At 31.6% G+C, this 16,005-nt stretch overlaps 1 pseudogene; it reads right to left on the bottom strand.

Moving 5' to 3' along the window:
* Window positions 1-10,592: 10,592 nt before the first annotated feature.
* On the bottom strand, window positions 10,593-15,134 carry LOC104880973 (uncharacterized; annotated as a pseudogene).
* Between the last annotated feature and the right edge of the window lie 871 nt (window positions 15,135-16,005).

The following is a 16,005-nucleotide window of genomic DNA, read 5'->3' on the forward strand; positions in this document are numbered from 1 at the left end:
TTGCAGTATTCTTCAATGTGTGATTAAAAGAGGAGAGCCACCAAACAATTTATACGTTGTTGTTGATGCACATGGATAAGCTTGTAACCATGTTGTACACCCATATGCATGGTATAGAAAAGTGGAAGAGCCTGGTTGGACTGAAAATAGAAGATAAACTAATGTCAAATTTCATGAGGTTGATTCAATTAGTGTGATGCCCTATTATGGGAAGGGAGTGGGGAGATGACGTTTAAGGTGTTTACTGGGGAGTTTTATTTGGTTGTGGATATGCAACAATGTACATGTACTTGTATCACATGGCAAATGTCCGGATTGCCATGTGCACATGTATATGCTATCATCCGCACAATGAGACACGATGTGTATCAGTATATCGACCCATGTTTTCATGTCTCCATTCAATAGCTGATTTACTTGAGTCAGTTTCAATCATTACCAATTCACAACATGCCCAAAGTTTGTAAGGATGGGAGTTTGCAAGATGGAGCAAACAACTTATTTCCTGCTCTCCAATCCCCACATGTGAGACGTCCTCTAGAAAGACCTTGACAAAGGCGCATTCAGTCACAATTTTGCCATAAGAGAGTTATTCATTGCTCTCAATGCAATGGTATAGGAAACAACCAGTCTAAGTTTAATAATCTGTTGTCATGACATGTATTTTTTTTGTGCTTGTAAGGTTTTCATCTTTTGTATCATCCCTCATTATTCCATTCTATGGTATATGGTGGCGGGATAGTTGCTTTTGGTACTTATGTATTGACCTTATTATAAGCATGATGAACTACATTTTCATTTTCACGATTTAGAGTTGCTTTCATTAATGAATTAAATTAAAAGTGCAATTTGAATGTGGTATTTTTTCACTTGTTGTATAATTTCATAAAGGTGTCTAATTATGGTGTATTTACTGTTTTGAGATATCAAAATTATGTTGAATATTAAGAGAGAGTAGGGTTCATGAGGTTGTGGATCTCAATTTTAATGAATTACAAGGTCTAAGTGTCCTCACAGATTTCATCAATGAAGATCTCTGTTTGACCAAAATCACTAACTTTTAGTGAACCAAATGAATAGAAGATCTACATTGTCACATTTATAGGTAGTTCTGTGCAATCCGGTATGACCAATTTTGCACATTTTGAATGGTCAGATGGAAAACACATCACTGATAGTCCAACGACTTTTAGTTGGACATGATCCTAGAAATATTGGTTTTAAGGAAAGTGCAAATACCATCTCTTTCTAATTTAATTAATTGTGCTCTATATGTACATAGTTTTCTTACTATTGAACTACAAAAGTAATTGCAACAATTGTCTTGCTGTGTGAAACCACCACTCAAGCTAGAAAATAAGTGTACCATTGTATAATATTGTATAGTGAACCATGTAATTGATTGGCATGTCACTAAAGAATCAATTTGTTAACAATGTATAAACTTCTCTTTATTTTAATGTGATATTGTTATGCTCTTCTTATCCCTATGGTTCATTATATTGAACTAATACATATTAGAAAGTGTCAAATTTCTAATTTAATTTAATTACTAATTTCATGAGAATCCTTTTATAGAGGATATTGTATAAGGGTCTTTTCCTTTATAACATTCACATGGAAAACAATGCACTTAAAAGTTACAAGAGAAGATAAATGACTACCTTCAATTCCTAAACCGACATAAGTGACCCAACTGAGGATCTAAGTTCTCTTGGGATCTTAAATAATTAATTTAGGTCTTAGCATATGTTTATGAAAGTAAGAGTGATTTGTAATTTCCATACTAATGACATGAAGATTGATCTTAATAATTTATTTATCTATTTATTTATTTTTAATTCATATTATTTTAACTTCTAATTAGAATTATTCTTCATATTAGGAAATATAGTTTTATTCTTATTATGAATAGTTCAATTAATCTTCAAATCATTTTTAATAATAATAATAAAATAAAAGCAATCTCGTAGAAAATATATTCTTTAGGATTACAATGATTAATATTAAGTAATATATATATCTTTGATATGTTGGTTGAATCTGTTTAGGTATTTTTGTAACACCTACGAAGAGTGCTTTGAACACCTTAGAGAGTTTCACTAGCATCTTCCTACATTGTTGAAGCCTACATGGATATATTCATTCTTTAATGGCCTTTGTGGAGGTAATGCATTCTTTCATGTTGTTTATTGTCATCCATTCTCTCTGGAACTTGAGAATTTAGCCTACTCAACATAGTTAATTCCGTTGCATGTTAAGGATTGTTTGGAATAAGAAGTTTGGGATGATGTGAAACACAAATATTGGAAACTAGATACCTATTACCTCTCTATTTCTCAGTCTTTACAACATTCTGAATCCTGTAAAATTTGCTTTGTTTCTTTAATTATCTTATTGTTTTAAATCTCCAAAGTGCTCAAAATAGAAACTGGAAGTCTATACCACTGATTCTATAATCTACCATTTTGTAGGCATAGATGGTTAGGAAATTATGATAATGAATCCTTACAATTTTTATGGCATATTTTTTTGTTTTTGCATTTGATTTTGTGTATCTCTTATATGCCCGGGTTGTGGCATGTTATTTTTTAGGTGTGTATTTGTACACTTACTCTTATTTTTCCTTCATCTGTCCCATAAATAAATAAATAAATAATATAAAAAAAATAAATAAATAAAGCAAAAAAAGAAAAAAGCTTTTGATTTTGTGATATACATCAAAATACACCTTTTGGCATTACCTATAATTTATAGTGTATGTTCTATATTGATGTTTGATACCATTTTGTATATTTTCCAATGAAAATATTAAAGAAGATGAGTATTGCTAACATCTATAGAAAATACCCTTTTTTCATAAGATAGACGTCAACATTAAAATATACATATTTTCTTTAAACAACTGAAAAAATAAATATGGTCCAATAAGGGTTTAAATTTCTTGCAAGTTGTTTCCCAAAAGATACCAAATACATTTTTTATGAAAGAAAATGTCTAATTAATAATGATATGAAGTTTCTCATCCAAATTGCAAAATTAAATAAAGTAATATCACCATGTGGACCTCTAAAATTGACTAAGAAAAATAGTAAAATACTTGAAGAAAACCTATAAGCCACACAAACCATCCACGTCATCGCATAACCAACCTGATGGTTGAAAATTTTGGGTTGCCTTGATCCATAATCAGATCTTAAAGGTTCTAAAAACAATGCAAAACTACCTAGTATATAGGAATCTCTAGCAGTGTTAAACAAAACAAGAAAATAACTTGGACTGCAACCTTATACAAGTTTCATTGGTATAAAGACCAACCCAAGGGTTCAATATGTTGCTCAATCCATTCCAGAGAATGAGATACTGAGCCCACTACACCTCAAAACCTTTCTACCACTCAAGACACTAGAATTCTTTAAGCTATGCTTATACATCCTACCAACTTCCTCCAATTTAACTTTAAGATGTAAAAGATTCAAAATCCTAACAATATAGAGTAGTGTAGTTAAGCTTCACCTTCCTAAGTAACTGTACATATTCCTAGCATTAAGCCCTAACCAAGTGGGACTAATTAGGTGCTAACGGGCTACCCACACATGTATTGTTCAATTGAACAGGGCCTCCAACATTTTTCCTAAATGTAGTGCATTTACAACAATATCTACCCATGATTAAATCATCATTAGGATGAAGATTTGAGTAAGCCTAGAAATGATATGTGAAATTGACTGTAGAACATTGGAAGTTGTTCCATTTCTATTTCTAACAAATTTGAATGGTCTACCATGAGAAAGTAAATTGGATCAAATAGCAAATGAGAATATTCTAAGTCACTTAACATTGCCACTATTTACCATTAAAATTTCTTATTCCCACCCATTAAATTTTGCATTTCAGCTTTTATTTTTTCCCAATCTTAACTGTATATAGATGCAACTTTATAAAATGATAAACAAGCAAGATCATGCACATTTTTTATAAATTTCATGCAGTGATGGATGTGAGAAGAATCATACAAGTATATTTTTGGATATTCTCACTTGATACCATCATTAGTGTGGAAGTTAATTTCTTTGCCATTTTGATAGAATTGTTTGATTTGCTCATAGAGCACAAGAGCAATAGTTGCAATGCAATTACTCTAAAGTTTAAAATATATTAATCTTCCTATTGTTTTCCTTATTCAGTGTAGTTTAGGTGATCCCTTCTTTGGCGAAGATACAATGCTAAGTTGGCATGGTTCCTTTATTGGGGAGGAAAGAAAAATAGGGTGGAAAGCCTTCCCCTTTGCACTTTTTGGACAATTTGGCGGGAGCATCATAAAAAAACATTTGAAAATAAGAAACAGACTGATCAAATAATAAACTCTCATTCCTTTGTAATGAGAGTTTGTAGATTGAGTAGGGTCATATTGAATGCAAGGTGGTTTTTTGTGTACTCTCTTTTAAGGCCTTTCTTTAGGTGCTCCTTGTATACATCATGTGTACGCTGGTTGATTACTACCAAAAAGTGCTATTTTGTAGACCTAATTATAATGGTTTTAAGCACCTTTGAGTAGTAATCATATTCATTTAACCCAATTAATTCATTAAGGTCCTTAGTAATTGGTTTTAACCATTTTGTGGCAAGTTTACATGTTTTTATCAGCTTATGAATCAATTCAAGCATGCCAAATGATGGAGGAGCTGCTTGGACAAGTTATGGCAAAGCTTTTGGAAGCTCAAATTCATGAAGAACCAAGCTTTGGAGCTCCATAGCCCTTTTCCAAAGTCGTTCAAAGCATGCAAGGAAAGAACAATGGCAAAGAGAAGCAAAGTGAAAAAATCAGAGGACAGCAGCTGCAGTCTTCTTTCGCACTTTTGGAGTACTTCTCGAAGTCCATTTTCTACATGCTATATACCATTTTAAATCTCAGGAAGTCAAGAATCCAACGCTTCAAACCGTGTACGATTTGGAGTTGAAATGAGGAAGATATGGCCTTCGGAAGACAACTGCTCCAGGCTTGTGCGAAATTTTCGCACAACACCTTCAAAATTCGCACAGCCCATGCGTGGTGCGAATTTTGCTCTGTTTTTGCCGACTCCACTTTAGATATTTTCCTATGTATTTTTTGATATAATTTCCTTTCTTATCCTTGTAACTAACCAATCACAAGCTTTTGCTTTTGTAAAGACTATATAAGGGGTGGAAATCACCTCTTGGAAGATATAGAACATGCGTGTTACGTTTTACACTTAGTGATATACAAAGCTCTCTCGTCTCTCTTTTCTCTTTACTATTTTATTTTCTTGGAAGCCAAACAGCCTCTGAGGGCTTTTCCTCAGAGGATGATTGGCTAAAACTTTTAGTTTCTCAAAGTATGGATTTTATGTGATGACTTGGATGCAATCCCATGGAAATTTCTTGCACCTGGAAGGTAAGGTAGTCATTTTTCATTAAAGGTTCATTAATGCAAAGTTTGGTTTTTATTTCCTTTGGACAACTTCCAACGGCCAATACTTGATAAGCTTTTGGATTTCTATCCATTAGTTATCTCCTACGAGCTATTGGAAGGTGAGGTTTTCAATTCCAAGTTTTGGATTAATCCGTTAGAACCAATTTCAATGGCCATTGAAAGGTGAGTTTATCACCTGGAATGACTTTGAGTTGCCAATATTTGGTAAGCTTTTGGCTTTAGACCGTTAGTTATCTCTTACGAGCCATTCAAAGGAAGTCTAAGGTGAATAACCATTGATGAAATTCACTACCATCTGTTTTGCCATTTTAAAGGATTAAAACTTGATTTGCTAAATCCATACCGGTTCGGGAAGCAAGCATCACCATAGTTGCAACCCCAACGCGAGGAGCCTATCCTGAGATTTCCAATTTGCATAAGAGCCAGAGCATAGCTATCCTATCTTTGAGAAACTTGTTTTTACACCCTTTCATTTTAGTCTTTAATGTTAGCTTAGATTAGTTTAAATCTTTCTAAAACATTTACATCTTCTTTTAAAGCTAACATCCATAAGAAAATCACCTATTTTCCTAATTTGAATATCACTAGTGTTTGCGAAAACCCTTCCCAGTGAACGATCCTAGAACCACTATGCTATAGTAGCTTGACTACTTTAGTAATAGTATTTAAGGTATAAATTTTGTTGATACGCCTTTAAAGCTAAGCTACCATGAGTCGAATCACTGGTGTACTTTTTCCTATTATTAATTTATACACTTTTCTTTACCTATCCAAAAAAAAAAATATTAATCTCTTAATGAGATGTGTGAGTGCATAAAGTTGGATAAAGATTAAAAAATGGAATTACATGTTAGTTAAGACTTATGCTTTGCTCCAACCCATCTACATTTGTAGAGTAAATATTTCCATTGCTTTGAATGCATCAACCGCTTAATTATGATATACATTCCAAATGAAAAGTGAAAAAAGGTAACACGTTATTGAATGGAAATTACAATCCAAGTTGTAAAAATGTAGTTTCCAAGTTATAATGAAGAAAATAATCGAGGATTATAGTTCTCAAGTTGTAATCATCTAACATAATAATTCAAAATTCAAGATGCATTACATATAGATATTGGATCATATTCGTTCCAATTAATACGATTAAAATACTTAATTTGGTAGGGCAAGAATTACCATCCAATTGTAGTTCCACATAACATATAACCGGTTACATGGAAGGACATAAATAATATAGCTCAAATCTAATTGGACATGTATTCGTGTATGCGCAAAATGTTTTCATACTCCACCATTGACAAATCCCAACTATTGTCTTGTGCAAATTGGATGCAAATGCGTAATAATGATTCACAAGCTCTACAATGTATCATTTGATTATTTTCTATGTGTATCTCAACTAATGCATCTTTAAATGCAAACATTCTTTCATGATGCATTTGAATTGTAATTAATGGGGGAACCTTGACATGTAGTTGTTGTAATTCCATGACTAAATCGGTTTGTTCCCACACCCTATAAGCTCACTCTCTACGCATTATTCACAATTGATCATTGAAGCTAACGCCGTGTGGGACACTTAAGATGTCGTCAACTAGGATCCAATTCCTTCTTGAATCCATCTTCTCATGAATGAATAAATCGAATAATGGCAAAGGAAATTGGTATAACACAGGAAACCCTTGTTATAAGGCAATATTATAAATGTCATGGATATATGTCTATATATATAACAAATGTAGTAAGAAGCATTCATTTCATTGAATCTTCAGTTTAATGAAGAAAAGAAAAATAGCAAAAGAGGATGGGTTTTGATAGTACTCTATTAGATGTGACTACACATATATATTTTAATGACAAGATAATGATGTTCTCCATTTCCCAATGGCATTAAAATTTTGAAACGTTACAATTGTAATGGAAATCGATGCACATGAGTGTTAATTTGAAATGACAACAGAAAGTATTGTCACAAGTTGCCATTGATGTATGTGTCATTCTGAAATTGAGAAGACAACACAAAAGACTCATCTGAATTTGAAAAAATTAGACTAAAGTACTTTGAATGGCTCACGAATCACTTTGAATGAAAAATAATCACAACCTAATATTACATTCATAACATATTTAAAAATAAGTAAACATCTTTCATCTCCAAGAGGGCATTAGTGCAGTAGGTTCAAGAAGAAAAAATCATCTCTCATTTTAGAAATCATTTTTTTAATATTTTATGTGCCAAAAATCAAATTTAGCAAATCTAGATTAAGAGAAAAATAATTTAAAGAAATCATTTAGTAATTTAATTTTGCAAAACAACACCGAGTGTTAAAAACAAAGTGAAAGTTGAACCTTTTAAAAGATTGATTTACATCTTCTAATTAGGAAATTACTTTTGAATAAAATAAAATTCTAAAATTAAGTTTAAAGAATCTAGAATATCATTGAATAATTATAAATTTTTTAAAGAATTTCTAAATGGTCAAATTATAATTTACAAGTTCAAATATGCAATGAGTTGTCAATAGTGTCAATAGAAAACCTTATTTAAAAAAAAAATGTAGGTAGGGATTTATTAAATCCCATTTTAATTTACATGAATCCATTCATAGAGAATCCACTGGTTGGAATCATGAATTTTAACTCATGTGTATTTAAAACCAAAATTCATTTTTAAACTTTTCAAAGTTGCATACCGAATTAAATGGGTAACATTATTATTTTCTTTTAAGAAGTCAAAATTTCATATTTAAAAGAGACTAAGATGGATTTTAAATATAATTTCAAGGATTGTTTTTGTTGAGAATGAGGTATAAAAATAGATTTTAGAAAGAAAAACAACTCATCTGTATTTTTAAACTTGGATTGCCAAAAATGTGAGTATATATGTGTGAATTATTTGAAAAAAAAAAAGATAAATAAAATTTTCATCAATCAAAATCAAAAGAGTTTATTTAAAGCCAATTGTCATGTAATTATCTAATGGCTTACTTGGATGAAAAGAAAATTTAAAAAATTAACACATTCTCAATCATAATTCATCAAGCACTTCACATTCATTCGCTTAATTTCCCAAGTATCAAATTCTAACAACACTTATGTGTGACCCAAATTGTCCACACCCAACCTAACCTATCATGTATTAAAAAAAATTATAATATGAGAAAGGATCTAAATAAAGAAGAAAACATAAAGTATAAGTTTATGATATAAAATAATTTACTTGCATCAAATTAAAGTACAAACCAAACAAAAAATATCCATTCTACCATTACATGAACAAAACACTAATTCTCTCAATAATCTTCATATTATGAATTCAAATTTCAAATGTATTAAAAAAAATTATAATATGAGAAAGGATCTAAATAAAGAAGAAAACATAAAGTATAAGTTTATGATATAAAATAATTTACTTGCATCAAATTAAAGTACAAACCAAACAAAAAATATCCATTCTACCATTACATGAACAAAACACTAATTCTCTCAATAATCTTCATATTATGAATTCAAATTTCATGTAAGAGCTAATAGTAAGATCACTGATTTTTATTTTTATTTTCATTCAACGGATCACACTTCATTACCTTTAGCATGCTTTTTTATTAAAGAAATTCAATCTCTTTATTCTATTTTCTATTGAATTCCAATATTTATACATAAAAAAAATCACGATATCTCATTTTCTATTGGATTTCCATCACTTAGTTCCATAAAAAAAATAAAAAATAAAAAAAAATCAATCTCTATATCTCAATTTCCATCACACTCTAACATGCATTTTCATATAAAAAAAATAAAATGAACATCCACTGCATTTTAGTTTACATTGAATTTCAATGTCCATACATAGCCACATTAAATCTCTATCTTGAAATAAATAGCCACTACATTTTAGTTTTCATTGAATTTCAACATTCATGCATAGCCACATTAAATCTCTATCTACTTTAAATAAATAAACAAAAAAAACACAAGTTGTTATCATGATCACAACTAGTTATATTGATTTAATCCATATATGTCTCATTGAAGAAAATTTTCAACCAAAGACCATTACTAATGATTCTCCAAAACTAGATGAGTATATGCATGATCCACTACACTGATTTTCAATTCTTTCATTTGGAACTTAAATCTTTAAAGAATCTTATAGCAAGTCTGGTTGCATGCTATAAGACATTCACATATTGATTTCAAACTAAAAGAATTAAGGATAACTAACCTGTATGCGAATTATGGAGATGTAGAAAAACTGATGCATATGAAATCGATGCGGAGATGAAGACAATGGTAATGAAAAATTTTGGAAAAGTCTCAAAATGACCAATGACACTCTGCTAGTCTGATCCAAGTTTGCCAATGGAGATCTATGATCGTCGATCTTTCCAGTTGCAAACAAGATGAAGATGATGAAATGGTGAGCAAAGATTTAGAATGATAAAAACAAATCTCTTGTGACATTGAAAAGAATGGTGATGTAGGTGCAATATCTTGTTCCCTCAGAAAAAAGAATATTCAAGAGAAAATGGTGGTTCCATATTTGAATATGAAGATCTTGAAACTCCATAAATGAATGCTCGATGGTCCTTTCTCAATATCGGTGAACTGCAATGGCCGTGATGAAAATTACCGAAGTGAACTCAATAAACGTACTAGCAAGCTCTCAATAGTGGTCAACCATTCTGGCAATGATGAACTCCATTGGCAAGCTAGCAAGCTTTCAACAATGATGAGCTATTCCGACAATGAAACACTCCAAAGACGCATCAACAAGCTCTCAACAATGGTGAGCTATTCCGACAATGAAAAATTCTAAAGACGCACCAGCAAGCTCTTCACAGGAAAAAAAAAAACTCAGAAGTTTCTCTATATCGATGAAGAACACTCTTCTTTCAACCCTCAAAGCCTTTGGAATGGCCACCGTTATTCCTTCTTGGTGTGATCTTTTTTTCCGATAACAAAAAAAAATTATTCTTCTGGAGACTTCTCCTCAAAAACCGCTTCTTTGAAAGCATAGGGGTTGGAAAACATGACTTGCAAGCTCCTATGCATGACCTATGTTGATGCTCCCTCATGTGCAGGGGTTCCAGTTTTTAACCAATCTGTTTCGAATCCAAGGCGCTGTTAATTTTCATGAGTCTATGTAAAGCTGACTCACCGACTCTCCATGGTTAGCAAGAGCTATGTCGTTTAAGGATACTACTTCCAAACTTGAACCTATTAACCAATCATCACATATGCTAACCCTTCCATGAGGTTAAAAAATGCAAGGAATACCTGGAGTGTTTGTGGAAAGAGTTGCACCCCATAATTGCACTCAGGTGTAAAGGGGTCTATTAAGTGATCCTATTAAATGTCCTAGTGTAGTCTCAACACCTGCAAGCATGGCTTCTTTCACCTTCTCTGCTATAACAGTAGGAATATTTTCCTGAGGAACCTTATTCCGCTTTCCAAAAGTTGTTGTGTTGAAGAAGGTCTAACAATGAGGGCCACTACTCAATGAATGCAATAGTTTCTTTGTGTTGTTGTCCATCCATGAGATAGAATCAACTTCTTTTACAAAATCTCCTTCAAAAGGAATAGGAAGTGGATCCTCAAACGCTACAAGAATGGTCCATATAGAACTGAGTTTCAGCTTCTTCATTGGCCACATTCACCATGGTAGTCTAAGACAATATTGAATTCGCAAGAGGGTGCATTCCATTAACACCTATATATCTTGGAGAGAGAGAATGAAGAGGAACAAATTGACTACCTACTTTAAGCTCTCCAATCATACCCTGCCATTGTTGAACCAAACCTTTCTCCAACCATCCATCAACCAACTAAGCAAACTAAGGATCATCCACAATGAAAAATTGAGTCACATGATCAAATATCAATGGTTGAGGATCAATCATTCTAGTTCCCATTCTTCCTCTTAGCCCATGAACCCTCGTGTCGAACACTGTGGACCGAACCCCTTTTTTCTCCAAATAAAGAACACAACTGAGACCCGTTATTTCTCCGTTGATGATAGTGACAACGAGGTTGTCGGATAGCGGAGCAATGAACATGTAACGACTAGGTATTTTAGACCATGTTAGAATTTCTAGTTTGAAAAGTCTTCTATTGAGTGGTGGTTGAAAAGTTAAAAAAAAATTATTGGAGAATACATATTAATTTTGGACTGGCAGAATTCAAAATATTTTGTTGGTCAATTAAGCGAGTTGAATTTTTTGTGTCATGTTAGCTTTATAGTAGAAAATTTCTTAGGATCGTAAAAATTGAAAATTTTTTAAAACGAAAAGTGAAAACGAAAAATGAAAAATGAAATAATTAAAATTAATTACAACTAATTAAGTAAAAATTAAATTAATTTGCTTAATAATAAATTTGAGAAAATTTAAAAAAAATTAGGATGATATTTGTTAATTTATTTTGTGTTGTTAAAAAAAATGAAAATGAAGTGAAATGGAAAATAAATTAATGAAAGAAATGGAAATGATTTGAAAAAGAAAAACAAAGGAAATCAAATAGTGTTAAGGCCCTTGTTTAGTGATTAGGTCATGGGCCACTTGTGGTTGGAGGCTTAAAGGCAAATGAATGAGAAATTGAAAAGATAAATGAGAAAAGAAAAAGAAGGGGGGTCTCGGCGGCTATAGGAAGAAAAAAATTATGTTGTTCTTTGGACAACCGTTTGGACGGCTGACCGTTGTCTTTTTCACGTGAAATTTTGAGGGAGTTTTCTACTCAACAAGAAGAATGTTTCTACAGCGACTGATTTTGTTTTCAATGGTCTGATTGGTAGATCTATGGTGGGGAAACTTAACCCTAAAACTTTAATGAAATGTTTTTTTCTTGAGAAAAAAATTTATAAATCTTGTTATTAAGAGTTAATAAGGTAATATTTGTGATACAAGAAATTTTATTAGATGATTTGGAAAAAAATTTGGAAATTTGGTGATGATGGGAAATTCTTTTTAGTTGATAAATGATTGCATTTGGGTTGTTAAAATTAATAGGATTGTTGAGAATAAATGCAATTGTGGTTTAAAGTATAATTATTGATATGTGGGTTTTTGAGAATTATTGGAATATTTTTGGTAATTTTATTGTGGGAAAATAATTATATTTGATTATTGGAATTATTGGAGCTATTGGAAAATTATGAAATTTTGAAATAAATTATGTTTAATTGAGATTTGAATTATTGGAAATTATTAGGTTTCTTTTGGTAATTTTAGTGTGAAGAAAATAATTATATTTGATTATTGAAATTATTGAAGTTGTTGGAAAATTATGAAATTTTGGAATATATTATGTTTAATTGAGATTTGAATTATTGGAAATTATTGGGTTACTTTTGATAATTTTAGTGTGGAGAAAACAATTATATTTAAATATTGGGATTATTAGGGTTGTTGGAAAATTATGAAATTGTGGTATGATTGTAATTTCAATGATATTTGGACTAGTTGGAAATTTTATGTGATATTGGTGATACTTGTGAATTAGGGTAATTAACCTCATGTCATTTCATTTGCATCATGGTTGTGTGAAGGAAAGATAAAAACTGTGAAAAGTGCATGAAATGAAAAAGGAAAGAAAAATGAAATAGTAATGAAAAGTAAAAGCTCGTGTGAGGCAAATTAAGAAGGGAGAGAGATCCCTATGGTGAAAGACCCAAAAATTTACCCCAAGAAGACTCCGAATAGAGAGTGTATTTGGGTATGGATGTGTATTCTTCAATGAAAGCCTGAGAACGATTGTGCATTGTATGACTGTGTGTCACATGTCCATGTGCATTTTATTTAATTGTTTAAAATTGTGGAATTGTTATAATTATAGAAATTAAAATATGTTGGTTGATCAATGCTGATGGAATGTTTCTTTTATGTTCATTTGAAACTTAGTAATCCCCATTAACCCCTTAGGTGTTAGGCACCCTATTGAGCAATGTGGAATGCTCATCCCTTCCTTCTTATATATTTTTAGATGTAGATGTCACTTCTGAGGATCCACGGTTGGGGCAGGGAGGGCTTCAGGATGCCTCAGGAGATTTTGGAGCGGCCTAGTGGAGTGTAGTGTATTTGTTATGTTGGCTATTTTGGGACTTGTATTAGAAAACTTTGAAACTATATATTTGTAATGAGACTTTATTTTGACTAATTTGCTCAACTTTGAACTTTTATTTCTAAACTTTAATGACAATTATTATATATAGTTGCTCTTGAGTAGTGGTTGGTATGTTGATAAATTGGATTGTTAATTGGAGGAAGCTTTAGTGTGATCATGTGTAGAAAAAAAAATATTCAAAGCATTTTGGTTGACTGCCAGAGTGGATTAGGAGGAACCCTTAGGGTCAAACCTTTGACTTGGGGTCATGGGTCAAATTTTGGGTCACTCGGAATTTGGGTCGTGACAAAATATGACCTCTTCTTGGTTGAAGGATTTCTTAAGAATCGACTTCTTAGAAGTGTCGTATGATGCTTTTCTTGGCTTTCTTGGGATTGGGTTTCGATTGGGAGCTTGAAACTAGGGTAAGAGTCAGGGTCTTGGGAAGTGTGGTGAAGAAGGTGGCCATTAGCGGTGGTGGTGTGCAGTGGCATAGGTGGGAAGGTAGTTGATGATGAAAGAAAAATGGGTATCTTATTGGTGGTTTATGCATGGTTTTAAAGTGTTTTCGTGCTGTTGGGAATGGAGTTGTTGCATGGGATAGTATGGATTAATATAGCTACAAAAGGCTAGGGTTAACTAAGTGTATGGTTTATTATTAAAGTGTATCAAATTGTCTAACATATAGAATTAGTTGTCAAAGCTTATAAATGACATATTTGTTATAAAAGTAATTATATTCTTAAAGTATAAATTTAATAGTTATATATATATAAACTCAGATCTTTACTTCAATTTACGATTCAATAAGTAGCGGGGAAAAGAATTTTTTTTTTTTTTATCCATTTATTCATTTTCTTATATGTTTATTTTTAAAAGAAATAATCCATATTATTTTACATTTGAAGTGTGATGTTACCTGTAGTAACTTGAATTTATTATTATTATTATTATTACTATTTTATTTATTTATTTATTTATTTATTTATTTATTTTTGGTTCATAAACTATTTAAAAGAAAATTATTTTGGCATGTTTGTTACTTAAAATGAACAACTTATTTTATCTCATATTTTTAAGACGTGGATTTAATATTTATAAAGAACTTCAAGTTTCGTTTCAACATATGGTTTATAATAATTTTAAACGATCAAAGAATCCTAAACTACAAAAAATAGAAGTTCATGTGATCACATCAAAATTCCATAGTTTATCTTCCAAGAAGCTCCCGAGGAAGAATCGGAGACTACTAATCGATGAATTACAGTGATTTGCTTGGATAGTAACCTATATGTGTCATGGGCAAAATGAGGGGTCTACACAAACAGTTAAAAAATGATATGATGTGTACACAATAGAGACATGACTGACAAGTCAATTCAACACATTGAAAAGACATAAAGCTAACACTAGGGGTAGGGAAAGAAAAAAGAATAAGATATGGGATACAAAATCTTACAAAATATGAGCATGTATAGTACCATGTTACCACAGTATAAATAAGGGGTTCTGCATCGAACCTCTTATGACTATAAGAAAGTAGAGTGCTTATTTTTGCATCAATTGCACCTATCATCTTTTAACTTTTAAGTTTTGTACAAAACTTCTTCATCATTTTGTTATGGTTGTACATTGTCATTAACTTTCTTATAATAGCCACTTACTATAGCGTCTATTTATTTAAAAGTAAGGAAAATGAAATTTTAACTGTCTTTAGTTGTTAATCAAGATCTTGGGCATACACACACTTCTTTGGTAGGTTCAATAGTTGTTGTAGGTCATGGATGATAGAAGGGGTAGACACCATCTTCACTTAGGGAAATGCTATTGGCCCAAGGATATATTTAAGCTATCAGGCCAATATTGGGCATTAGGAGATGATAATTTCATGTACTCACTAAAGCCATTAGAGAAGTATTCTGAAATGACCATGTGCACCATGGAAAGTGAATGAACGCATTGGGTGGAGGAATAAAAAAATCTAATCCAACAACTAATTGTTTTAGGTGTATGTGTACCACGTAAAAAGTCATTGTTTGTCAGTCGATACAATCACATCAGTTTATCTGAAGCACTTAATAAGATCAAGGAGGAAAACAACAAGATGGCAATTCAAAAAAATAGGGTAATAATGTTGGAAGAGGTACGAAACAAAGCACTAGCAAATGGTAAAGAACTCAATGAAGAGGAATAAACAAAAATTCTATCTCTACCGTAATGCAAATCAGATTTTGAAATATCTAATAAGGAGTAGTAACTTATATAAATGACGTTACTTGAATGAACCCTATGTAACGTATGTAATATTGTACTATGAATTTTGGGATATTTGTTGCAACTTAAGTATGCAAATGGCTAATAATTAATGACCAACTTTGTTGTTAGTGTCCCATTATTAACTTACCACCCCATGGTATAACATTCAAATTAGCATCATATCTTGTCAG

Source organism: Vitis vinifera, chromosome 12, assembly GCF_030704535.1.
Source record: "Vitis vinifera cultivar Pinot Noir 40024 chromosome 12, ASM3070453v1".
NCBI lineage: Eukaryota > Viridiplantae > Streptophyta > Magnoliopsida > Vitales > Vitaceae > Vitis > Vitis vinifera.